General features: G+C 40.9%; 1 protein-coding gene and 2 pseudogenes across 9 annotated transcripts in view; all 3 read left to right on the top strand.

Annotated features, from left to right (window-relative positions):
• The window catches only part of FHIT (fragile histidine triad diadenosine triphosphatase), a 1,503,390-nt gene that overhangs the window by 493,627 nt on the left and 982,804 nt on the right, over nucleotides 1-26,959 (top strand). The gene's annotated exons all lie outside the window — the stretch shown is intronic.
• LOC129397407 (peptidyl-prolyl cis-trans isomerase A-like) lies at nucleotides 21,200-23,041 on the top strand (annotated as a pseudogene).
• On the top strand, nucleotides 24,437-26,568 carry LOC103784988 (transmembrane emp24 domain-containing protein 2-like; annotated as a pseudogene).

Raw genomic sequence — 26,959 nt, 5'->3', positions numbered from 1 at the left:
AGTGCTGAGAGGAGGTCATGCCAGAAAGGAGAATAACTTTGATGCTGAATCCCACCAGGTTTTTCTCTAATAATATTTAAATTGCTGAAGGATGCAGATGATTTCCTTTTTTCTAATAAATGAAAGCATATTTAAGGTTAAGACTCTTACTCTCTTGCAACCTTGCAATCTAATATACTTTCTTGAGAGGAAGGAAAAATGGAGAAGTTATAGTTAGCAAGAGCTAGGAATGGGTATGACTAAGGTTCCAGCAATGGGACACTGTCAGGTTTATGAATTCCATGAATTCATCAGTTAAAATTGTGTGTGTGCCTATGAGTGTAGAAAGGGTAAATGTTGAAAACAACTGTGTTACGGCAGCAAGGATTCAGATTTGCCACAGAAAATAAGGCTGACATTACCACTGAGTATCTCCCAAAAGCTTCTCATCATAGTAGTTGAGCCAGTACTTTTTTTTTTTTGAGACAGAGTTTCACTCTTCTCACCCAGGCTGGAGTGCAGTGGCGTGATCTCAGCTCACCGCAACCTCTGCCTCCTGTGTTCAAGCCATTTTCCTGCCTCAGCCTCCCAAATAGCTGGGATTACAGGCATGTGCCACCACGCCCGGCTAATATAAAAAGAGTAAGAGATGATGAGTTTGACCAAGATACCTTTAAGAGTATGACTTCTGTCACCAAAGACACTCCATGTCCTGCAGGATTTTTCTAAACCAGCCTCTACTCATATGTGAGATTCCCCCTGTTGATATCACGCTTAAGATGATATCTCTGAGAAGCCACTATTAGGATTACATTGCATCAATGAGTAGTATCATCTTTACATTTAAGAGCTGGTTTTCATTTTTCAGGTTAACTGGCCTTTCACTAACAGGCAGGGGGCCGAGAAAGAGTGCAAAGTGGGTAAAGTTTACTTTGTTTTGATATTATTGGAGAATATCAAATGAAGAAGTTTTCTTCTCCTGGTAAGGCCAGATCCCTTGTATAGCTTGATGTTTCCTTGGTCTTCAGAAGACTACACCATAAGGATCTATTTTTGTTAAATTGAAAACAGATCTCCTCCCAAAGGAAAAGCCCTTTTATTGATCCTGACCTTTTCCTTTTGCTGGGAAAGGCTTGTCGAGTTGCCTTTTAAACAACCAGAAATCACTGCTTTTTTTTTTCCTTGTAATCTTTTATTTATCCTGTTCACAGACCTTACATACTTAAAAATAAATTTCCTATGGAAATTGTAAAGCAGCCCTACTTAGTGAAGAGTTAAGGATAGAAAATCGTCTTAACAAATCACATGTATCATGTGTCGGAGGCAGGGCAGGCAGTTCAATACCTAATTGTCCCTGGCCTCACCCTCTTCAATTTTACTTTCTTCTTTTGTTTTCATCTGTATCTTGTGAGTTCCCACAAGAGGTACTTCAGAGTTTATTTCGTCTAGTAGTGTCATGAGAAAACTTAAAGCACTGACTTGGGATTATATTAGATTATTAGATGGAAGAATCAAGAAATTAATTTCCTTCAAGAGAAGAATGGCATGTCTGGCCAAACAGAATATTGCTTAATGTAATAGAACTCCCAAATGAAATTGGAGAGTGGATCGCTCCCTTACCTGGGGGATGTGAGATTATTGAATTCCAGATTTCTGTATAAATTAACATCCAAATGAGTAGATCCGCCCTCTGCTCTGCCAGCCATTTCTCTCCCTTTTTGTGATTGTTCTGGACATGAATGTTTCTGTTACCCGCCAGAGGGCCGCACATCTTCAGCCAGCTCTGCCAGAGAATAAAAGAATTAATGGATTGGAACCTAATCCATAACTCCCTAACTCCACAGCTTTATTTTTTTAAGAGTTCATAAACTTCTTATTTTCCCCTTTAGCCTAGATTTCCTTTATGGTGAAGGAAAGGTTTGCCAGCCTTTGGATCTGCTTCATAAAAATGCTTTAAAAGACAATGCTGTGTTGTGTGAATGCCTGCAACTCACCTTCATGCAATATTCAAGAACTGTCCCAGAGTTTATGTCTGAATTTGTTCTGATATAAGGAACCCTGGAGTCAACAACACAACTAGTTCCAGATGGGTTAAGTTTTGCATTCTTAAAGACTTAGTAGGCCAATAAATATTGCTTCTCTTAGGGCTGTCGAAAGTAATGTAATTGGGAGCACGACAGATGCCTAACGGGATACCTAGAGATCTCTATTTTGAAATTTCTAAAGTGACATAATACAGTTCGTATTTTTTTCAGAATAACTACATTAAATGTCTGTTTTTCAGAATGAAACTCTCTGTGGGATCTGTTTTGGCATCTTTCTCTTCTTCTGGGTGATAGAATTGGGAGATAAACCAGTGACTGATTTCTTAAAAAGTTAAGTTTTGAGAAACATATTTTATAGGACACACATGCCTTACACCAAGCGCTCCAACAGCAAACACTCATGATTGGATTTGGAAACAGCAGCATTTGCTGTCTGAAGGGGAAACCTCCACAAGTGGAATGTATCCAGGGTTGTGGGTTTGAATTGTTCACAAAATAAAACGCAAAAAAGTAGCCATTGTTGAGAACTTGGAGAGGAAGTCTCACTTGGCACCCTTCACATGTCCTTTTCAATCAGAGAGGGACTGGCCAGCACCTACTGACCCCAGTCGCCTTCCAGTTTCCACTCCATGGCCCTGCTGCTGCACAGAAGCCTTAGTTTCATGAGCTCCCTGTGAAAAATCGAATGCACAGTTGATTCTCCCCTTTCTGGGATTTCACATGTTATCTGTTGGGAAATAAAAAATAAGTGCAAAAGCAAAGTATGTTGTGTAATTTGTGTAAGTTCTTCCTGAAGTATGCTTTCTTTTTGAGGTGACCTATTCATTCCTCTCCATGTGTTCCCCCACCCCCAGTGAAAACAACCTTTTATTTCCTGATTACTGATATGTGCCTTTGGGATAAACTAAAGAAGAGAGTAAGACTCACCTGAAATTTGAAGACTATGGAATACTAAAACTTTGCAAATTTCTCAACAAATGTCTCATTATGCATGTACGTAGAAAAACACAAAATTTTATAAACATTTTACATAATATGTGTACTCTTCCACCTGCAGCTTTATAACCTAGTTTTTAAAACCAAATATCATCTTCCTATATTGATAAATATACATCTACATCTTCCACTTAAAAGACTGCATAGTATTCTATTTTATAGGTGTACCACAACTTACTTAGCCTATCCCCTTTTGATGGGCATTTAGATTGTTTCTGGTTTTTTTATATTATAAAAAAACAATAGAATAAGCATTCTCATCCATATACATTTATGAATTTCACAAGTTGTTTCCTTCGGATATAATCCTACGAATGAATTTTTTTCATAAAATACTACCATTAAAGATTTTGAGAAAGTTGCTACCCTGCCTTTCAGAGAGATACTAATTTCTACTTATCCCATCTGTGTATGAGCATCTCCAATTCCTTAAAATCTCACCAACAGTGGGTAGTATAAAGCTTTCTCAACCAAAAAGGGACAAAAATATTTGTTGTAATTTTTGTTTGAATTTCTTTGATTCATAGTGAGGTTGGACATTATGCCATCATTGGCATTCCTATTTCTTCTTTTGGAAATTATCTATTCCTATCCTTTGCCCATATTTTGCTTTTTGGATTTTCCTTATTGCTTGCAATGGCTTTCTGTAAATACTGGATATATGTGATTCTTATAGAAGCATCTGGAAAGGATCTCGTCAAAAAAATATTTGAGAAAAATGCAACATTAAAGTGAGAAAAATAATTTGGTGCTGTCTCACTCTAAGTATCCATTGAACACCTCTCTGTTCCTCAGTTTCCTCCTATATAAAATTAGAAAAGAGTAATCATCCATTTCTCGGATTTCTTCAGTTGTAATAAAGCCAGTAGTTATTAAAGTGAAGCATTTCACCCATGTTACTTCCACAGTAAACACTCTGGTGTCTTCTGTTGTTCTAATCACTCTCGACTTACCTGGTTGGTGAGAAAGGGTCCCACCCTAGGGTTAGAAAGATGACTGAACAACACTGGACCAGTGAGACAGCAGTTTGTTAGTCACATATACTCACAGCCCAGGGAGGAAGGACCCTGAGTGCCACACAGGTCCACATGGGAGTTGCACTTGGGAACAGAGTGAGCAATCAGGGGATGTGGGAAGAAGGCTTTAGTATTAAGAGGGGTGGGATTATCCCTGTTTCTATGGGAGGATGCAGTTGGCTTGTCTGAATAATTCTGCAGGCTGGCAGGAAACTGAAATCCACTACTCCGGAATAAGAGGAATAAGCAGGAACCATGCCTGGTTCACATGATAGGGAGGGTTGTTTGGCTGGGGGACTTTATTTGCAGGAGCAGAGTTGGGAGGTGTATTAGTCTGTTTTCACACTGCTGATAAAGATATATCGGAGACTGGGTAATTTACAAAAGAAAGAGGTTTATTGGACTTACTGTTCCACATGGCTGGGGAGACCTCATGATCATGGCTAAAGGCAAGGAGGAGCAGGTCACATCTTACATGGAGGGCAGCAGGCAAAGAGAGACCTTGTGCAGGGAAACTCCCATTTTAAAAACCATCAGATCTTGTGAGACTGATTCATGATCATGTGAACAGCACAGGAAAGACTTGCTCCCATAATTCAATCACCTCCTGCCGGGTTCCTCCCACAACATGTGGGAATTGTGGGAGTTACAATTCAAGATAAGATTTGGGTGGAGGCACAGCCAAACCATGTCAGGAGGGGAACTTGTCATTAGGTCATTTGAGGCCCTCTTGAATTTCTCCATATGTCAAAGCAGCACAAAATATGGGGGCCTTGATTTTAGACCTTATACTGCAACTATTTCTGAGAGGTGAGTCCTCTCAGAGGACTCAGAATTCAGTGGCCTCTTCTCGGTCCCCATTGCCTTTGACTACGTTCATCCTATGCACTCCTGAAAACTCTTCCTCCATTGCCCTCCATCCCACAGTCCTGTCCATGAAGGCATGAGTCAGATGGTCCCTGAGTGAGGCAACATGCCTTTGATCCCATCTCTGTTGTCTACTAGTTGTATGGCTTTGACAAAATACATTACTCTCAGCCTTGGTTTTAATGAAATAGCGGTAGTGCCTACATCATAAAATGACATAGAAAAAGTTCCCAGTTTAGTGTCAGACTCATACTGGGCACTTTAATCTTAATTCTTTGTATCTTTCACTTGTTAATGTCACATGCAGACCATCTAAATTTGAGTATTAACTAAGATTTGTTGCTTACCTTCTAGTCTTCTTTCTCTATTCCTTAACCCTTGGAGATATACCCACATTTACTATGGCTTCAAGTTATGGCTTTAGGCAAATGACTCCCAAGTTGCATTTCCTGCACTGATCACTTTCTGGTTTTCTGGTTCCACGTTTCCAATTGTCTCCTAGAGATTTTTCCTGCTGTGTCTTATTCAGCATGTTTAAAATTTCCCCCTTCAAACCAGTACTTTCTCCTGACTGGCTTCCTTATTTGTGTTAGTGGTGACAATGATCTCTCTGTCATCTTGGCTTAATGCTTTTAAGTCACCATTAGTTCCTTCTCTTTCAGACGCACAATAACTCAGCTGTTAGGGGCTGTTGGTGTCGTCTCTCACAGTAGGGCTTGAATCTACCCTTTCCCTCCATCCCAGACATCAGTGCCTTTGGAGCTGGAGAGTTGTGCTAGGCTCCTAGTTGGTAATGTCAGGTACCCACTCAGAAGCCCAGAGTTGGTATGAAGATTATTTTAAGCTGAAGACATTTGGGATTCAACAGATGCAGAAAAAAACCATCTCAGAGCTTCTCTTATTTGACTAATAGCAGAAACTTCTGGGAAATGAGGCTTTCATAAATTCCTTCTTCAGGGTGGCTTTTACTCCTAGGAAGGAGACTCAATATATCATAAATATCCTTTCTGGGGGAGTTTTATAGCCTTGAAGAAGACAGAGAGACCACTCGTACCTGGATGAACAAACATTATTACAAACTTTCTTATCTCTCATTGTTTTTCCTGTAGAAACCTGCTTATTCTTTCCAAAGAGGTCTTTTCTCCCACTCCTTTTTCCCTACTAAGGTAGTTATACATTTGCCCCTCCATATCTGAGGTTCAATTAACAGTGGATCAAAACTATTTGAAAAAAAGAAAATTGCATCTGTGCTGAACATGTATAGACTTTTTTCTCTTGTCATTATTGCTTAAACAATACAATGTAATAATTATGTAGCACTTAGATTGTATTAGGTGTTATAAGTAATCTAGATATGATTTTTGTTGTTGTTGTTTTGAGATGGAGTTCACTCTGTTGCCCAGGCTGGAGTCCAGTGGCTCAATCTAGGCTCACTGCAACCTCCGCCTCTCGGGTTCAAGCATTTCTCCTGCCTCAGCCTCCCAAGTAGCTAGGATTACAGGCGTGTGCCACCACACCTGGCTAATTTTTGTGTTTTTAGTAGAGATGTGCTTTCACTGTGTTGGCCAGGCTGGTCTCGAACTCCTGACCTCAAGTGATCCGCCCACCTCGGCCTCCCAAAGTGCTGGGATTACAGTTGTGAGCCACCGCGCTTGGCCTAGATATGATTTAAATTATACGGGAGGATGTGTACAGGTTATATTTGCTATTTTATATAAGGAATGTGAACCTGGATTCTGGTATCCGATGGAGGGTGAGAGAGGGTCCTGGAACCAATTCCCCATGGATACCCAGGCAAGACTGTATAAGCCTCTAACTTTAACCATTTATTGAGTTACTTCTTTTGTAAGCTTCCATATGCACATAAATAAACTTTTCTCCTGTTAATCTGTGGTTTGTCCGTTTAATTTGCAGGCCCCCAAATACCTAACATAAGAAATTAAAGGAAAAGTTTTTTTGTCACCAACAGAATTACCTTGCCTGCAAACTTCCTTCTTATCTTTCCAGTTCATCCTATCTCCCACTCTCTAATAAGACTTTCAGAGTTTCAGCTCTGATCACATTTTCTCTACTCCAAAGCTTCTAATGGCTCCTCGGCACCCAAGTTCCTCAGCATGACACTCAAGGCCCCCAGCAGTCTAGTCACAGCTTACTTGCTAGCATCAGTATCCTTAGCATTCCTATAATAGATTATATCAAGTTGATTTGTTTTTAATCCCCAGGACATACATTACACTGAGATGCCCTTGCACATTTTTTTCTGTTTCTGTTTTTACTCTACCTGGGATACCCACCTTTCCATTCTCAGTGTTTTGAAATCTTAGATTCATCATTCAAATCCTGGCATTGCTGATTATATAACCTTGAAAAATCACTTACCTCTCTGAACCTTGGGTTCCACATTTGTTAATGGGGATAATATTATCAAGTTACAGGGTTGTTGTTGAAAACAACTAACACAGGACTTGTGTCATGAACACGCATTGAATTGTCGTTGATTCTGTTGCTCCTGTCACTCCAGCTAAAAGTAATCTTTGCCTTCTCTAAATACCTGCTTTGTTGCTTATAACAGATTTATTTAATTTTTTATTTTCTTTCATATTGCCCTGTGCTGTGTTATGTTTCAAAATGTTCTATCTTCACTAACTACACTGAAAGTGCCTTGGAGTTGGGTATCAAGTATTGTATTTTTTTATTTATTTGGCAAAAATTTATTGGGCATTTTGTGTTTCATGGTGTGCTAGGGGCTGGGGATACAAACATGAGAAAGTCTTAGCCTCTGCCATCAGAAAGCTTGCACACTATCTAATTATGATTGAATGCTACCTAGACTACTGTTGAGATAAGCTCAGTGAGAGCCCTGAGAAGGGATACCTGACTCAGCTCAGAATTCAGGATGGCATCCTGAGGAAGTAATGTCTAAACAGATCCGAGGAATGGCAGGAATTAGACAATTCCAGGCAGAGAGGAGCAGTGCTGCTAGATGAGGGAGGAAGGGCATTCAGTGCAGAGAGAATACTCACATACACAGAGGGGAAGTAGAGCATTTTTTTTTTTTGTGAATTCCAAGAACCAAAGAACTGTGATCTTAGTTTTAAAGGAGAATTCACAGGAGATAAAACCAGTAAGGTAAACTAAGGCTGAATCATGAAGGGTTTTTCAGTTCTTTCTACTGTTAGTCATGCCTGGTTACAGTACCTATATCTGGTAGGTTCAATAAATGCATGTCTAGCTTTTATAAATAGTGAATGTACATGGTTCAGTCTTGGAGCATTACAGTCAAGGAAACTCCATTTGGCAAGAGAATGAAGTTTCACAATAGCTGAACTCTTTTACTTATATTTCTTATATACTAAAACGGAGAGCCATATATCTAATTCAAGCCACATTTATTAACAAACAAACATACAAACAACCCTCAGCCCCTACCCAGTGGCATATCTTCACACTGATGTCTCTTTCTTATACCCTACAAGTAAAACAGAAACAGAAAACATTTTATCTCCTCCACCAGCTGACACCTTCTGGCCCCTCCTTGTGCTTTCCTCACATTCCCTCCATACCCTTGCTCCATCCCTCCCTTCTTACTCTCTTCCTTTCTCCATTTCCACAAAAGTCCAGTGTGACTGATTGGCAGACACTGAGCTTTTCTCAGGTGACTGTAGGTTAATAATGATCGTCCGAACACATGTAAGGAATGAATGAAGCATTGTGTGGCGGAACCAAAGGCCGCTGCTGTCACTCCTGAAGCCCTGTGTGTGGTAATTGGGTCTACCTCAGAAACTCATCCTTTCATTTTCAAAATAAATGTGTTCATCCAGTGTTATGTTTCCCACCCCACCTCCTTCAATTATCTCTCCCAAATCTTGAATCATAAACTTCTGGAAAGCCATGTGAATAATTTAGATGCTTTTATTACTCATTGCTTAACTCCCTTTGGGGGAAATGAAGAGAAACCTTTGTCTTTTGCTGTTTACTCTCCTGTGGACTGAGACCATGTCAGCTTCAAGCGATAACAAAGATTGATGACCACAGGAGCTGTCACTGCGGAACAGTTGATTGACCCAGAGTTTTGATTAACCAAAATATTGTTTTAAAAAATCAGGTGCAGTGCTAATGACACTAGAGTAGAAATTCAACATTTTACCCACTTTGACTGAAAACTTGCTTGTTATCATCTTTTTTGTCAATGCTGAATGGTGAGCATTTTCTTCCCTGCCTATTTAATGGGTTTCCTGTGGAGTCTTATGCAGAATTTGTCAATTCAAGTATAAAGCTATGATCACTCAGAGTACGTGGTGGTACCTTGCTGCTGGGGATGAGGGAGTACAGATGCGTTCAGATCCTTTTTAGTTTGGTCTTTCTAAATGTTTTTACTCAGCTTCACAGAATCAGGAATTACAGTTAGTACCACTCTTGGGCCATTGGATGACTCTGGTATATTGGGTTGGTACCAGAGTAACTATTGTTAGAATATGTCAATGTGACTACATCACCTCTAGCACCATACCATCCAAGTCCAAATTACCATCCCCTCCTAGACACCTGTGACCTACTTGGTCTACCTGGATCTACCTGGATCTACTCTGTGTCCCCCCAAAATGCCAACTCTAATCTATATTTTTTCAAAGCGTAAATCTGATCACATCAACTACCACCATTATACCCTGCTTAAACATCTTTAAATAGCTTTATGTTGCTGGAAATCTTTGAAGTGCTCCACAGGGCCTTGCACGGTCCCTACCAACTCTCCATCTTCATCACTCTATTCCTTGCATTCTCCACGCCAATCTCACTGGTCTTTATTCAGTCCTTATGTTTACTGTTCAGCCTCACTGCAAGGCCTTTGAGTATTTGATTCCCGTTGCCTATGATGCTTTTCCCCTGGTTTTAAATGTCAGCTCAAGTACTGTTTCTTCTGAGACAAATTATCTGCCACCCCATATCTAGACGAACTCTTTGTAATAGAGCCTCCTAGTACCAAAATACTTCTTATACACCTTTCAGAGGGTCAGTTTTATATTTGTGAGATCTTTTGATTAGTAGGTTCCTTTTCTCTGGACTTGCTTTTCCCCCACTTTTTGTGGAGAATGGGGTCTTGCTATATTGCCCAGGCAGGTCTCAAACTCCTGGGCTCATGCTATCCTCCTGCCTCTGCCTCCCTAAAAGCTGGGATTACAGGTGTGAGCCACTGCACCCAGCCCCTCTGGACTTCTAAGGACAGGGACTATGGTTGTTTTGACTCACCTTGATATCCCCGTCACTCAGCACAATGCTTGGTGCTTAAAAGTTACCTAATAAATATGGATTACATGATTGGCCAAATAAATAAATTCAATACAAGTTTAATCAGAAGATGGGCCTTACCTTGTCATTGAGGGATTTATCTAGTTAAGAATTCCAGATGAATCTCTATCAGAACAGCCAACAGAGAAAATGTATTCAGATGCAGGAAGGCTGGAAGGCAGCCTGTAGCAGCAACTACACCCATTTCACTCTGTATTGGGTCAGGCAAGTCTTCATTAACAACTGTTCAAAATGCAGGACACCATTGATGGTAATGGTTTTGGTTAGATGTGGGAACAATCTCTCTGGGACTGCAGGAAGGTTGTTCTACTGTTACAGGGCTCACAACTATAAAGTGTAAATTATTCTCTCCTGTTTCTCTGTTTTTGAGGGACTTGTCATGGATCCCCTATTAGAACAAAGTTGTGGACACTTATTAGCAAGTTGTGTATAAATGAGCTTTCGTTGTTTTCACTGATCCATCCCAATTAGTTCCCCTACTTGTCTGCATGCTATCTGCCTAAGGAAATGTGAAATATCTTATTTGCAAGGAGAGATGGAATTCTTGTGCATATAGGTTTTTTTCTTTTCTTTTCTTTCTGTTTTTTTTTTTTTTACATTACTTCCAGTTTGCAAAGGAGAGAAGTAAACAGTTTGCATAGGGAAAACGCGTTTTTCATCAGTAGCCTGCTATGGACGGCAAGAGAGAGGAGCTTTACCAGGAATTGAAATAGTAGCTTTTGTGGTCTCAGGTCAGAGCATCGCTCTGTGTCTCTAGGCAGATTTGGTTTAAGGCCAAAACAAATAGCCCCCCTTCCTTGGGTTCTGACCCCTGGGGGCAGAAAAGGGAACTAAGCTAGTCCAGCTGCCACTGCAGGGGAAGTCATTGTTCTCTCCAACCTTCTGGGAGCTCCAAATAATTAACTGTGCAAAGAGCAAGTTGGAATCAGAATTCTCCTCCAGGGTTTTCTGTGTCCAGCCAAACAAAGCGAGCTGAGCTGAGAGACAAAAAAACCCCGTGAAAGAGAACCAGTGCTGAGTCTCCTTTCTCCTTCCTTGCTTCAGTTCTGGTCCCCTGGACCTGTGTCCTCAGCTACCTCATCTCTCTTAATTCCTCCAGGCCCCTCATCATGTGTAGCCAGAGGGAGTTTTTTCTTAATCAGAAGAGCCAGCAGGCCACTCTCCAGTGGAAGGTTGGTGCTTTGGGACTTAGAAGGCTTGGCATGTGGACAGAAATCTCCCTTACTCTCAGAATTTCTGATGTTTTCAAAGAGAAGCCAGAAATCTGGACTGTGGTGTGAAGTCATCCAACTTTAAAATGTTTGCTCTATGTTTTGTGTTTATACACAAGGTGCAGGCCAAACAAAACACATTTTTCCTACCTCTGAACTAGACCATAAGCTTCCTGGAGGTGCAGATTGTGTTGATCTTGTTTGCTCTGGTATTACCCAGGACCTGGCACAGTATCTGCTGCATAACAGCAGTTCAACATCTATTGACCTGCATCCCTAGGAGACTCACTATGCTGTCATTCCCTTGATATTAATGACAATAAAGTACAACAATAATTAGATCAATGACTTTTTACTGAGCACATGTTAAGTGCTTTATATATAATTTGATCTGCATTATGACCTTAGAAGCTGTGTATTCTCACTTTGCAAATAGAGAAAGCAGCTCAGAGCCTAAAAATGTGACCTCAGCCAGTTGCCCAGCTGCAGTGTAGATTCTGATTCAAGCAGCACTGTGTCCGAAGCCAGGGTTTGCAATCCTAATGCCACAGTGCCTCCCGCTCTGTTCTGCTGATTCCCGCCAGAGGGAGCAAGGGTGAACCCTCCTAGCGTTAGCTCTTCCAAAAGGGAGAACCAAGCCTGGGTGTTGTCAACTTGCCTTCAGGGCAGACCTTTGAAAGGATGAATATGGTCAGTAGATATTATTTTCCTTCTGCATAGCATTGAAAAACGTTCCTACTTTTCCATCTCCATCTCTTTATGAGGAACTACTCTGCAGGGGACTTCGATTAGTTGTGATTGTCATGGTATACTGTCATTTGATATCCTTAAGCGCTACAGAACAGTCCATATTTAGGCATCTTCTGAGGACTCAGGGGCAGTCTGAGCTGAGGTTCACAGAGTCATTGTTTGGTGTCCTTAACTAAATGCAAAAGTGGTGACTCATTACCAACTTAGGATACAATCAAACGCATGGGTTCCTAAAAGCAGAATGCTGGTTGTAGCCTGCTGGTCATGAAATACATTTTTTTTCGTGTGGTGCAAATACTTTATTACAGGTAGTGAAGTGTTAGAACATTATTCTATGAGAGACACAAAAGCCTAATTTTACAAAGTGGGGTAGCTACCATTTGATGGGCTTATATTTGTTAATGGTCTCAGCTATTGGGAGAGACTTTTAATCAGGAGAAATGGACAGTAGGAATGAAGAATATAGACCTTCAGAAAAACTGAACATGCTCTTCCCCTGCTTTCTATGTGGGCAATGTCTCAATGTCTCTTTTGATTTTTCCAGGCTATCATCCTGGTGTGAAGCCCATTTACTCTTTCACTAAATTTTTCTCTGATAGAGGAAGGTTTTGCAAGCTGGACTATTGGAAGTGAAAAGTAGCTTTTTAAGGAAATTCATTGTAATTAGCATCATAATTTCACTTACTGAGGCATCATTTAAGAATTTTGCACTCATTCCCTCATGTGGTCCTTTCTAAGACCTTGTGACACTCCCCTACTTCCCCGCTATTTTACAGAGGGGGAAACAGGCTCAGAGTGCCCCAAATCACACAGCTGATAAGTAGCAATGTCTGACTATTGTTTCAAGTACGGTTCATGCATCAGAATATCCTGGGAAACTTCTAAACATTAAGTAAAGCTTCCTGAGTTGCAACCTTCTGACCTGCTGTCTTAATCGGAGGGGAGCCTGGGGATCTATTTTTCAAAAGTCCCCCAGGTCACTGTGATGTACAGTCAGACTTGGAAAACATTGCCATATATTATACCATACATTATACCACACTGAAATAAATCAAAGTACAGATTCAGTTTGGAAATTTCAATGGTTGCTTTTTCTGGTCCAACACAGCCATCCCCACTTGTGCCTGAGGGCTACAGAAAGTGCTTTTCAAAGGAGGTACATTTTGCTAGATCCTAATGAATGGATAAGAAGGAGAAAGAGAAAGGGCATTTCAGGCAAAGTGACCACAGGCAAAAGTCACAGAGTGGAAACTGGACTTGAAGTGCCTGGGGGGAATGTTACAAAGTCAATATGCCTGGGCAGATAGTGACAGATGTAAAGTGTGTATTATCAGTTGAGTCCGAGTGGAGTCTGTCTTGGGATGTCCCAGCAGAATTGGCTTCAGCTGTGGAGCACAAAACACCTTTCTCATTGGTCAGTTTTCTTGACAGCCTGCTTCAGGGCATCCTTACCTGCATGCTTCTGCCAGACCACTTGCTGAAGATGATCAGGCAACGTGCTGACAGCTCAGATAGGGTTCCTGTCTACAAACTCCTTAAACGCGATTGCAATAGGGTCAGATCCACTGTCAAAAATGATAGTGGATGAGAAATAACTTGGCACAACACAGTAGGTGCTGAAACAGAGGTTTGAGGTGAAATTAGGAACTCTTTAGCTATTTTGAGGAGCTGGCTAGAAATCAGAAGGTTTTCCTCCCACCCCAGAATGCTCTTGCAAAAACAGGCGGATTCTTGAAGGGAGGAGGTTTGTTCATTCTCTGTTAAAAAGTACGTGACTTTGATAGTTTATACCCAGCAACTTGTCTTTTCCCATTAATTCTGGGCTACCAAAATATATATGTCCCTGGACTTTTTTTCTGGGTTAATATTGATTAGAGGAGTAGAGTGAATGCTTCTGTGATGGTAAGATGGGAAGGCCACAGAGCCAGGAACCATTTGCCTCAAAACAAAAAACAAAACAAAACAAAAACCCACTTAGAATGTTACTCCTAGGAGTTGGTTCATGGTGACTAAACTCATCAACATAACCCCAAGTGGCCCAAATGGCCATTTTAAGCACTACCTCTATTCAGTTTCCAGGGTACCTGAGTTTGAATTGCCTTTAGTCTCATTTACAAAAGCTTTGTCCTCATTTCCTTAGAAGGTATTTTGCTGGGTAAGGACTGGTTTAAGAGAACAACCCTGGTGGAGGGAGGAATGGGAAATTTCAACTGGGGAAAATAAAAGATGTTCTAGAGATGGATGATGGTAATGGTTGCAAAATAATATGAATGTACCTAATGCCACTGAACTGTAGACTTAAAGATGATTGAAATGGCACATTTTATATTACATGTATTTTACTACAATAAAAAAGATCATAATAAAATGGAGAGGCAGCAATATCAATATAACAATGCTAACAGCTATTGTTCTTACAATTTTTGCTTTGTGGGAGGCATTGTGTTCAGCACTTTACATAAGTTATTTAACCCTTTTAACAAATCTGTGAGGTAGGTACATTGATTATCTCCTTTTCATAGAGAAGGATTTGAGGATTGAAGGGGTTAATGAATTGCCAAGGGTCACATAACAAGCAAATGGCAGAATCTAGATTTAAAACCAGGCAGTTTCATTCCAGAGCTCTCTCTTTTGGCTTATGCTCTTAGGCTAAACCACCTCATAAGATTGTCCTTTGAGTCTGAGACTCCCTGCACCCAGCAATAAACAACTGCAGCAAACATCTAAAATGAGGCAAAATTACCAAAAATTCACCTTATCAAATGTCAGCAACTTTGATACATGTAGTATTGTTTTAATAGCAAAGAGATATGCTCTGATTCTTGCCTGTCTTTACAGTTCACCTCTCTAATCAGATAGAAGGATATTCTATTATTTATTGGAAAGATGGTTACCTGAACATTTCTCTTTTCTTTCATGTGAAGTTGTAAAATGCCACTTTCCACTTAAACTTGTGAGCTTCTCAGGAGCAGGAACAGTATCTTTCTACATGGCAGATAATAGGTGCTCAGTAAAATTTTTGTCTTAATGAATTTCCAGTGATAATGAAGGTATCTATGTAAGTTTTCCTAATAATTAGGGGGCACTATCTGGGTGTATGGCTCATTAATTTAGATCCTGGAATGTACATTCTGAAGGATAAATTAGAGATTCTCAACTGGGAATAATTTTGGCTCTTGAGAGACATATGGCAATGTCTGGAGACTTTTTGGTTGTTATAATTGAGGGAGTATGTGTGCTACTACCATCTTGTAGGTAGAGGCCAGGGATGAACATCCTACAATGCACAGGACAGCCTCCACAATAAAGAATCATCCCACCTCAAATGTCAGTGGTGTTGATGAAACAGAAGAGTTCCCTGGCCCCACTCATGGGGCATGCGACAGGGGTGCGGCTCTCTGTTCAACCACCATGAACTCAAACCCCTTGTGGGAGAGGGAGCACACAGATGGGCAGGTGCAGGAGCAAGAGTGAGTGTTTTGGGCTCCAGTCCCATGGTAGTGTCTAGGGGTGGGTGCCTGTGGCCCCAGTGTTACAATGCTCTTTTAGCTCTGCCATCCACAGATAGCTTAAGTGTTAACCAGCTCAGTGCTCCCTCTGCCTTTCTGCAAGGGCAGAGGGCCAGTGTGACAGCTTTGTGTATCCCAAGCTCTTGTCCAGCATCCTAGAAGAATTGGGTCACACACAGGCTTGAAGGATGCATGCAGGGGTTTTATTCAGTGGTGGAGGTGGCTCTCAATGGGATGGATGGGGAGCTGGCTGGGGGATGGAATGGGAAGATGATCTTCCCCTGGAGTTTTGGCTGTTCAGCGGCCAAACTCTTCTCCGACTGCCCCCAGCTGAGTTCCTCTTGGCGTTCAGACATTCCTTCTCTTCTCTCTTTCTCTCTTGTGTCATTCGTCTGCTTTTCTCCTCTTCTCCTTGTCTGCTCCTGGAGCCTGGGGTCCGGGATTTATATGGGTACAGGATAAGGGAGTGTGGCATGCCAAAAGGCAACCGTTTGGGTACAAAAACAGAAATGCCCCACTTAGGGGCCGCAGGTCTCCAGGCTTGAGGTTGGGGCCTTTGCCGGGGAACCTCCCTCTTCTACGCAGTATTTCCTTGTCTTCTGTCTATATCACTGGGGAGAGAAATTCTGCTTTAGAGGTCTTATTCTCTCATTCATTCATTTCACATGTGTTTATTATCTGCATCCACTTGGTCAGATGAGCAAGACTGCTTGTCCGTGACCACACAGCTAGGTGGTACAGATCGAGAACTTGAACCAATGTCTCAGGGATAGCTCTTCTTCAAATGCATCAAGGTGGCCTCTGACAGCCTATTACTGATTCAAATGCCATCCTTGTGGTCACGGTAAAGCAGGTCCTTCTGAGACAGATAGGACTCTGAGCCTGTGCTTGGTACCTGGAGCTGATGGAAAGGGCAGTGATCTAAGACGGCTTGTTTAGGCTGCAGAAAGTCCCTCGGCTTGGACTCCCTGAGCTCTTGCTCATTCTGCTGAGGCAGGGACCATTTCGGGGCCTCCTGTGTATGCTACATTCCATTGCTGGGCCAGTTACTCTTCACTGAACTGCAATACTATCTCATCCACCTTGTTTTCACAGGGCCCTATAAGCCATATTATGGACTTTGTTGAAAGAATTATCATGTTCGCACAGCTCTGTGTTTGCAGTAGGCTTAGGACTCTTTTCAGATTTGAGCACTGGCGGTCTTTCATGCGATCTGCTTTTCAACACACATCACATGTTCTCCTCCTCCCTTTCCTCTCCCGGTCGGATTCCTTGCTGCCTTCTGATTATGGTCTGCCTCAGTATGCAGAGTCCCACAGCCGAGCTTAACAGGTACTCTACAATTCTCAAGGTGCTAGAGTTGATGGATTTTAATCAGGTGAGTGCAGTTTAGTGCAAATGCTCCTTTAGCCGAGGTTCATAAAATGGTCTGCTCAATATTATGGTCCCAAATATTAGTTCAATGCTCATGACTTATGTAAATGGCCTTGCTTTGGGGTTAGGTTAGGGGAAAATCAATAAAAACCAGCTGGAAATGGAGAAAGCAACTGTGTACTTACATTCCATTGTGATGTAACCCTGCTCCCACCCCACAATACCTCATACTTATCCTTTTTGTTTTTTTGCCAGCTCACTTTTCTCCCCCACATTTAAGGTTTCACAGAGATATGAAAAGCCACCCTGGTTCCTCCATCTATTAAATGGGAAATGCATATGAACAAATAGAAGAATTGCACCATACGATGCAGCTGAAATACAATGTTATCATCCTTCCACTCTGAACATTTCTCAGGATGGTTTATGTCCCAGCAGTTAATGGCTTGCTATTGTTGGTGTACCAACACAATGCTATTAGCAACACAGAATTCTCAGGCTTTCTGTTTAGACTATCTTCATGTAGGCTAGCCAGAATTTAGATATTTGTAAACGGAATTTGAACAGTGGCCTTTCTTCACAATATAAAATTCAGATAAGTGTAACTGGTCATGGCCCAACTCTTGTTTATTAATTAAGGCTTTATAATATGGCACCATTTTTGGAAGCTGCAGCTTATGCAAAGAAGAATACTAATTACGTTCTGCATTTTCTGTAATAATGGGGCAGTGTTTTGGACAATGCAGTTTATCCAGACAATGCATCCGGCTCATAATGTAGTTTATTAACATGGAGGCTCTGAATGTTTCATGGGAGATTGATACAGCTGTGAAAGGGTGGCATAAATAATATTCCTGGCCAGGCTGGGGGCAGTGGCAATATGTTGCATGCTGTTAACCTCAAGAGATCTCCAAATAGCTTTTATGTATGCCTGCTATATATTTGTTGACCATTGCTGGATACAAAGGAAGCTAAGTGATCTGGGAAAATCTATTTGGTAATTTTCTTTTCCCATTCTGTTAGCACTTGCTGAGGCCTTAAAAACAATAGGCCTTTGCATTTGTATGGATTGTTTTTCCTTAGGCTCCAACAAGAATGTCACTTTAATATTGTTATCATCATGGATTTCTTATAATGGTCATTTGTGAGAATCAGAATAGGCTACCATTTTTTTTCTATAAGATATTTTTCTTATTGAAATAATTCACATACCACAATGTTTATCCGTTTATAATGTGAAACTTGGTGGTTTTAGTATAAATACAAAGTTGAGTAGCCATTACCACTATCTAATTCTAGAACATTTTCATCACTCTGAAAAGAAACCCCTAGCCATTAGCAGTCACTGTCCTTCCTCTCCTCCTATGTCCTGGTGACTGCCAATCTACTTGCTATCTCTGTGAATTTACCTATTCTGGACATTTCACATAAATGGAATCATATGATGTGTGGTCTTTGTGACTAGCTTTTCTCACATAGCATAATGTTTTCAAGGCTCATCCATGTTGTGAGATGTAACAGAACTTCATTTCTTTTTATTGCCAAATAATGCCCATTGTGTGGATATGACACATTTTGTTTATCCATTCATTAGTAAATGGAAATTTAAGGTTTTTTTTCCCACATTTTGGCTGTTAAGAATAATGTGGTTATGGACTTTTTAATTTGTATGTGTGTGTGTGCTTGTATATTTATTTCCTCAGAGGTATATACCTAGGAGTAGACTTGCTGGGTCACACGGTAACTCTATGTTTAACTTTTTAAGGAACTGCCAGATGCTTTTTGAAGCACCATTTTATAATCCCACTTGCCAATATGAGACTTCAAATTTCTCCACAGCCTAGAAAACACTTGTTATTGTCTATCTTTTTGATCATAGCCATTCTAGTGAGTGTGAAGTGGTATCATTGTAGAGCTGATTTGCATTTCCTTCTTGACTAATGATGTTCAACATCTTTTCATGTGATTATAGGCCATTTGTATTTCTTCTTTGTGAGCTACCATTTTAATCTCCATTTTATAAATGAGGAAACAATGACACTGAGAGGAAACAAGATTTATTAGGGTACCTGCATGAGGTAATAGCCCATCAGTATTGGAATTTAAGTTCTCTCACTTAGCTATGCAAAAGCATAGACATTGAGTACCTAGTAATAAAATAAGCTATAAGTGATTTGCATTTAGTCTTAACTTTTTAATTTACAAATGACAGAAACCTAGCTCTAACTGTGGCTTAATGAAAGTAAGAAGATTTTGGCTTGCCTATCTATAAAGTTAAGAGCTTTTTGCCTCCAGAATGATTGGATGCAGCTTCTCAAAGATGGCATCAGAAATATGTCTCTATCATCTCTTAGTTTTCTTTCCGTTGGGTTGGTCTCATGCATAGGCATGGTCTCACTTTGTAGTGGTTAGATGGCCGCTAGACGCTCAAAGTTTTTATCTTACCAGCTCAGAATGCCAGCAAGATTTTTTTTTTAATTCTTCCCTTTCACAATAGTTCCTTCATTAGTTCTCAAATCTTAGCATTGAGTAGTACTGGACTGACTTGAATTAATGATTGGCTCCCTGAATCATTCATTGGTGAAATACATTGATTGGTCATTTGCTCATTCTCAGTGGGGAGTGAAGTTAGCTCCATCTACACCATCTGGAGTCAGAACTGGAGAAGGGGATTCCCCAGAGGAAAGTGAGGATGATGGTACCAGCACAATGAGGAATGCATGCTAGCACAAGTGAAACTCATAGATGTCCATTGTGCTATGCAGTTTTTTCCTTGGGCCTTGATCATTTATCATTTACTGGTTTCTTGTCTGTAAATTTAGAAAAGATACAGGCTCTCTGAAAAGTAATTTCTGGTCTCTTACAAGTGAAGGGTTAATCAACCAATCCACATAATTTTCTCCAGTACTGAGAGATCATTTGTTTTAATAAATGCAAATAAGGTTTCTTATAGTTAAAGGTAATTGGCTTTTCATTGTAATTCTTGATGCTGGTCATTTTGTGTCTGAGTTGTTCCTAATTGCTTTGGTTCAGAGTCTGAGAAATGAAATAGCCCCTTGACTATAACTGTAACTACAATTATAACAATTTATTTATTTAAATCAGCAATCCCTGCAAAGTCATTTACAGTTTGTTTATTTCAGTATGTTTTACAAGGTGCAACAAAAGCAGCCTCATCACATAGCAAATCTTTCTTACAGGATTAAAAGTTAATGGGTAAGGTAAGTCTGGCATAGGCATTAAAGTGGAAGCATTGTTTCTTCTTGACTGGTCAACTTTAGAGACAACTTTTCCCATTCAAAGTTATCTATCCTCTAAAATATACAGAGATTGAGGCCAGGTGGGATGGCTCACCCCTGTAATCCCAGGACTTTGGGAGGCCAAGATGAGTGGATTGCTTGAGCTCAGAAGTTTGAGACCTTGGTAACATGGCGGGATGCCGGTGGTGCCATGCCTGTGGTCCCAGCTTCCTGGGGGCTGAGGTGGGAGGATCTTCTGAGCCTGGGAGGCAAAGGTTGCAGTAAGCTGTGTTGGTATCACTGCACTCCAGCCTGCACTCCTGCACAAAGCAAGACCCTGTCTCAAAACAATAAATAAATTAAAATATAGAGAGACTGAGATGCAGCAGCAGTTGTATGTTGTTCTCTGGCTTTTGAATAATAAATTGCATGTGTACCTTCATATGATAGGATCTTCAGCTCTCATGCCAACTCTATTTCTTAATAGAAATAAACAAGATGGACACGATACATCTAGGATACCATGTTAAAATGGTTTCTAAGATTGCATTCAGCCTTAGAAGAAAAGAACGTTGTGATCACTTAATGATGTCTGTCACAGGCCCAGGAGAGTGAAACAATGGCGCTTGCATTGTATATTTTCCATCCCTGCTTACATCTTGAAAGGAAGTCCCAATGCTGAAAGTTTGCAGGATTGGGACAGTTGCTTTGATACTTCAGACCAACAGATGGATTCTTCTTTCATTATTCAGATAAAGTGTTTTATGTTGCCTGTCCAGCTAAGTGTTTTAATCCTCAAGATTACCTTAACTATGGAGACTTGACTTAGACTTAATATTTTGATCCAGAAATGCATCAAGTATAGAATAAAAACTTATATCCTAGCAAGACTAGGAATACAAAATATTTACTCAAAGTATACATGTACTGTCTGCTGGGCGTGCAACATTCTGCTAAGGGAATGTGAATGTGGCAGGAGACCAAGGGTCCTCGGCATTAGAAATCTATAGTCCAGGTGTAATTAGAGAAAGATAAAGGGCTCACCAATGGACCACAGAGCATACATACTAAAGGCTAAAAGAGTAAAACAGTTTGGTAATGAGGAATGAAGGATAGAGTGATCTAGGGAAAATTATATGGAGAAATAGTTTCTTCAGCAACATCTGAAAGGAAGTGATGGGCATTGGTTGGTGGAAAGGATGGTTGGTTGAGGTGGGTGTAGTGGTGAAAAAGACTAAAAGCTACTGACCAAGGAATGACATAACCCAGAGGTCTCGATCTGTCAGCTCACTGGCCTAAAAACAAAACAAAACAAAACAAAAACCACACAAATAAAAAACCAGATGTGTGCTACACAGGAATATAGAAATAAAATATATTGGAACAATAAAAGATTTCAAGCAAAAATTAGAAAATACTAGAAAATCTGGAAGTTTCACATAAAATGCAGGTTTTCTTACTTTTCTGTAATAACTGAAAGATCTGACAACATTCTGCCTGAATTCCTAGTTGGCAAGAAATGGCTGAGAGGGAGTAGCGCTTGCCATGATACACGAGTGGTTTGTCGCAGTCTTCACCTCTCCCTGCAGTCTCCCAACACTGAAGTCAAAGGTTAATTGCTCTCTAGCATCATGCTTGCACTGTTGAGACTATTCATAAAAACTTGTCCAGCAAAGTTTGAAAGATGAAAAATACGTTTTCAGAAGTCTTTGTTAAAAAAAGATGGGGGTGAGATAGGATGGGGAAATGGTGCATTTCATATGCAATCAGGCCAGGCGTGGTGGCTCACGCCTGTAATCCCAGCACTTTGGGATGCCGAGGTGGGCCGATCACCTGAGGTCAGGAGTTTGAGAGCTGGCCAACATGGCAAAACCCCGCCTCTACTAAAAATACAAAAGAAATTAGCCAGGTGTGGTAGCTCGCATCTGTAGTCCCAGCTACTCCGGAGACTGAGGCAGGAGAATCACTTGAACCCGGAAGGTGGAGATTGCAGTGAGCCGAGATTGTGCCGCTGCACTCCAGCCTGGGTGACAGAGCGAGACTTTGTCAAAAAAAAAAAAAAAAAAAAAAAAAGCAGGCTTTGCAGACGCTGCCACTGCCGGGAGCACCCTACTGTCAGCCATGGTCAACCCCACCGTGTACTTCCGCATTGCCATTGACACGGAGCCCTTGGGCCGCGTCTCCTTCGAGCTGTTTGCAGACGAGGTTCCAAAGACAGCAGAAAACTTTCGTGCTCTGAGCACTGGAAAGAAAGGATTTGGGTGTGAGGGTTCCTGCTTTCACAGAATTATTACAGGGTTTATATGTCAGGGTGGTGACTTCACATGCCATATGGCACTGGTGGCAAGTCCATCTACAGGTAGAAATTTGATGAGGAGAACTTCATCCTGAAGCATAGAGGTACTGGCATCTTGCCCATGGCAAATGCTGGACCCAACACAAATGGTTCCCAGTTTTTCATGTGCCCTGCCAAGACTCAGTGGTTGGATGGCAAGCATGTGGTCTTTGGCATGGTGAAGGCATGAATATCGTGGAGGCCATGGAACACTTTGGGTACAGGAATGGTAAGGCCAGCAAGAAGATCACCATTGCTGACTGTGGACAGCTCTACTAAGTTTGACTTGTGTTTTCTCTTAACCACCAGACCATTCCTTCTGTAGCTCAGGAGACTACCCCTCCACCCCATTTGCTCGCAGTATCCTAGAATCTTTGTATTGTCGCTGCAATTCCCTTTGGGTTCCATGTTTTTCTTGTTCCCTAGCTGGATTGCAGAGTTAAGTTTATGATTATGAAATAAAAATTAAATAACAACAAAAAAATGCAATCAAGTGTAATTGTTACAGTAGGTAGCTAGTCAGCTAGTCAGATATGAGTTGGGGCAGTAAAGGGACACCCCACATCCCACCAGGAATGTCAGGCGACCATCAGGTGATGGTCAGGCAGTTGTTAAGATGGTTCTCTCAAATAATAATTGGTTGCAGCTGGCACCAGGGAACAACAGTCTCCCAACAGACAGAAGAAACCTAAAACTGGTGATCAGCAGCTTCCTAATAAGATCTCAGGAGGTGGGTGCGTGGGATCAAGTATGTGCACTAAGAGGCAAAATGGTGGAGTTTAACTGGTGTATGACCTTATAGGGACACTTGATAGGTAAGGGAAGCATGCCTCAAGTGGGTATGCATACCACTGCAGTAAACACACTCTGCATGCAGGCCACCCAGCACGTGAACAGCCCACTCCATGGGAAGACTCAGGGGAGAAGGGAGGCAAGACCCTGGAAGTATGCCAATATATGAAACCCCAAGTCAAAAGGTCAAACCATGCACTTGATCTCTCAAGTCACCCACTTGGCCCTCTTCCAAGTGTACTTTACCTCCTTTCATTCCAGCTCTAAAGCTTTCTAATAAACTTTCACTCCTGCTCTAAAACTTGCTTTGGTGTCTCCTTCTGCCTTATGCCCCTTGGTTGAACTCTTTCTTCTGAAGAGGTAAGAACTGAGGTTGCTGCAGACCCAGACGGATTCACTGCTGGTAACATTCTTTGATGACGCATGACTCAGATATGTTCGGCCAGTAACGTACTGCTGTCTTATTTTTATTTTTTATTTTTATTTATTTATTTATTTTTGAGACAGAGTCTTGCTCTATCACCCAGGCTGGAGTGTAGTGGCGAGACCCTGGCTCACTGCAACCTTCGCCTGCCAAGTTCAAGCAATTCTCCTGCCTCAGCCTCGCGAGTAGCTGGGATTACAGGCGCGTGCCACCATGCTGGGCTAATTTTTCTTTTTTTGTATTTTTATTAGAGACTGGGTTTCACTGTGTTAGCCTGGATGGTCTCTATCTCCTGACCTCGTGATCCACCTGCCTCAGCCTCCCAAAGTGCTAGGATTACAGGCGTGAGCCACTGCACTTGGCCTGTCTTATTTTTCTTAACACTAGACTTCTCTGTTCATTTATTTACAGTACCTCCCAGCACAAAAGGCATTTGAGTTTGCGTTTTTCCTAGGATTAGCAAAAAGTGCCAGGTAGGCGAAGGCAGTAGGGTGGTGATGGCGGCAGTGGCTCTGGAGGCCGCAGTGCGAGTCCTGGCCTCTGCTCCAGCCCCACTGTGGTGACGCTCGCTGAGCTGCTGTTGCTCCAGAACACTCTCCTGACCATGGTCTTGGGCTATTTCATCAGCATCCACGCACATGCTGAAGAATGCTTAAGTGAGTCACCTCAGGCACCAAGATGGGCCTCATCTTCGAAGGTAGCTTCCTGGGCATCAACGTGGAGATTACGGGACCTAAGAATAAAAGCATTTATAAAGGAGACAAAGAATCCAGTGGGAAATACACATTTTCTGCTCACATGGATGGAACAAATAAATTTTGTTTTAGTGACTGAGTGCCCACCATGACTCCAAAGATAGTGATATTCACCATTGATATTGGGGAGGCTACAAAAGGAGAAGACATGGAAACAGAAGCTCACCAGAACAAACTAGAAGAAATGATCAGTGAGCTGGCTGTGGCCATGACAGCTGTACAGCACAAAGAGGAATACACGAAAATCTGGGAGAGGATACACAGCGCCATTAGTGACAACACAAACAGCCCAGTGGTCCTTCGGTCCTTCTTTGAAGCTCTTGTTCTAATTGCCATGACATTGGGACACATCTACTACCTGAAGAGATTTTTTGAAGTCCAGAGGGTTGTTTCAAAAGCCTCTTCCTGATGATTCCAAACTCATAGTTTACTGTTTACCAAACACCTTGGTGATAACGTCATGGGCCATTAATTTCTATGTTTTAATTTTCTGAACTATACAGTCACAGCTTATGTTTCTTTGTGATTAATAGAAATTGGAAGAAAACACCTTTTTAGGAAAGTCATAGTGAAAATTTGACAATTGATTGGCATAATTTCCTAATTAAATGCTGTCTCCATTATATAGGTCCTTCCAGAAATTAAACATTGGAATTGAAATATAGGAATATATATACATTTTTTTAAATCTTCTTTTCCTTTTGTTTTGATAATAAAATGCAGTTAGTTCAGGAAATCAGCACAAAGCCTGATAGTACTTTACTGAAATGACTGCATTCTGTGTATTCCCTCATTCTGTGGTTTAAGCTATTAAGGATTCATTTTGTTGAGTCCTTATGAGAAACAATAGTATGAATCCTGACATTTTCTATGCATGCTCATGGCAGAGCTCTCTGGCTTGGGTGTATGCTGCCAGGCTGGGCACTTTTATACTTTGTTTTCAAGTTTTGCTTTTAAAGGTAAGACTTGCCCCAGCACCTATTTTCCCCCATACATTTTACATTGAACCTTAGGACTCAGTCACCTCCACTTAAAATTGATGAAACAAGCCACACACAACCATTTTTTGTCTTTTTTTTTTTTTTGCGTAACTTTCTAAGGAGTCTCTGTTAAAGCCAGTTCTGTGGTTGTCCCAGTGAATGGTGGCTCTTTTCATTTCCACACTGGCGCATCCACTTTCTCCACTCTTGGAATGTAGGAAGTATGCATTCACATAATTGGAAAAATCTGGATTTCTGAAGCCAAAGGGTTAAAGCCTCTTAAATTTCATTGCAGTGATATACAGCCGCTATTTTATTTTTGATCCGTGGCCTTCGGGCCACTGTTTAACCAGGGCACTGAACATCAGTGTCAGCACTAGGGTTTTTGTTTTTGTTTCTCTTGGGTCTTTCTTTTTTGCCATATGTGAATTTTGTTTTGTGTAAAACGAAATGACTTTCTCTTGTTCTCTGATAATGGGTTTAAAATTAAAGGAGCATCTGGTTTTGATGTGGGGATGATCCAGGATTACGTTGTGACTGATGTATATTAGTTATTTGTACATTTCTGGAGATCTTTGCAAGGGGAAAACTACAAGTAATGAGTTTTATATAAGTAATTTAAATTTGTTACAGGTTTTCAGGTTTAGGATAAGCAACCTTGGGTGAGAACACCTATGACACTTTGTTGATGAGGTGATTGTTTCACCTTAGGACAACTGTTGCATGCCAATTGTGTGTGTGTGTGTGTGTGTGTATGTGTGTGTGGAAACACTTCAAAATTGATTTAAAAGATGTAAATTTTAAATTGGTCATGTATCTAATATGCCCCAGATTCAGTAAATAAACAATAAACAATTTTTTTTAAAAAACGACGCAAAACAAAATAAAACAAAAACAAACAAACTGCGAGGTAGAATTTAATGGGAAAAGTAAAGAGGGTAGTAGAAAATTTCAATCTGGCTGGAATACAAACGTCTGTTTTTATCTCATTTTACCTGCAAAGACTTGAAGGAAAGGCTTAAATGGTAAACTGAAGAATTTAGTTTTGACCTGTCTGAAAGGGTGGGTATTGAGGGTCAGAAGTATTGTTAACAGAAAGGTTAATGAGCATTAAAAGAAAGGAGTTAATGTGGATCTGCCAGAAATGAAGTAACCAGACTAGTTTTCCTTTTGACAGGGTTATTGGAGTAGAAGATAAAGTTGAGTTTGAGAAATAGTGTATTTCAGCAATGTGTATGTATCTCATGGTATTTTTGTGGTCAAGACTGAGAAATGTGACATAGTTGATAGCACAACCACGAATTTAGAGCTGGTAGAAGAATTTTTACATTATGTCCTGCATTTTAAAGTTTTGCCACAATGTTTAAGCTCTGTTATGAA

This window comes from Pan paniscus, chromosome 2 (genome assembly GCF_029289425.2).
Source record: "Pan paniscus chromosome 2, NHGRI_mPanPan1-v2.0_pri, whole genome shotgun sequence".
NCBI classification, from domain to species: domain Eukaryota; kingdom Metazoa; phylum Chordata; class Mammalia; order Primates; family Hominidae; genus Pan; species Pan paniscus.
This window is presented reverse-complemented; position numbering and strand designations above follow the sequence as displayed.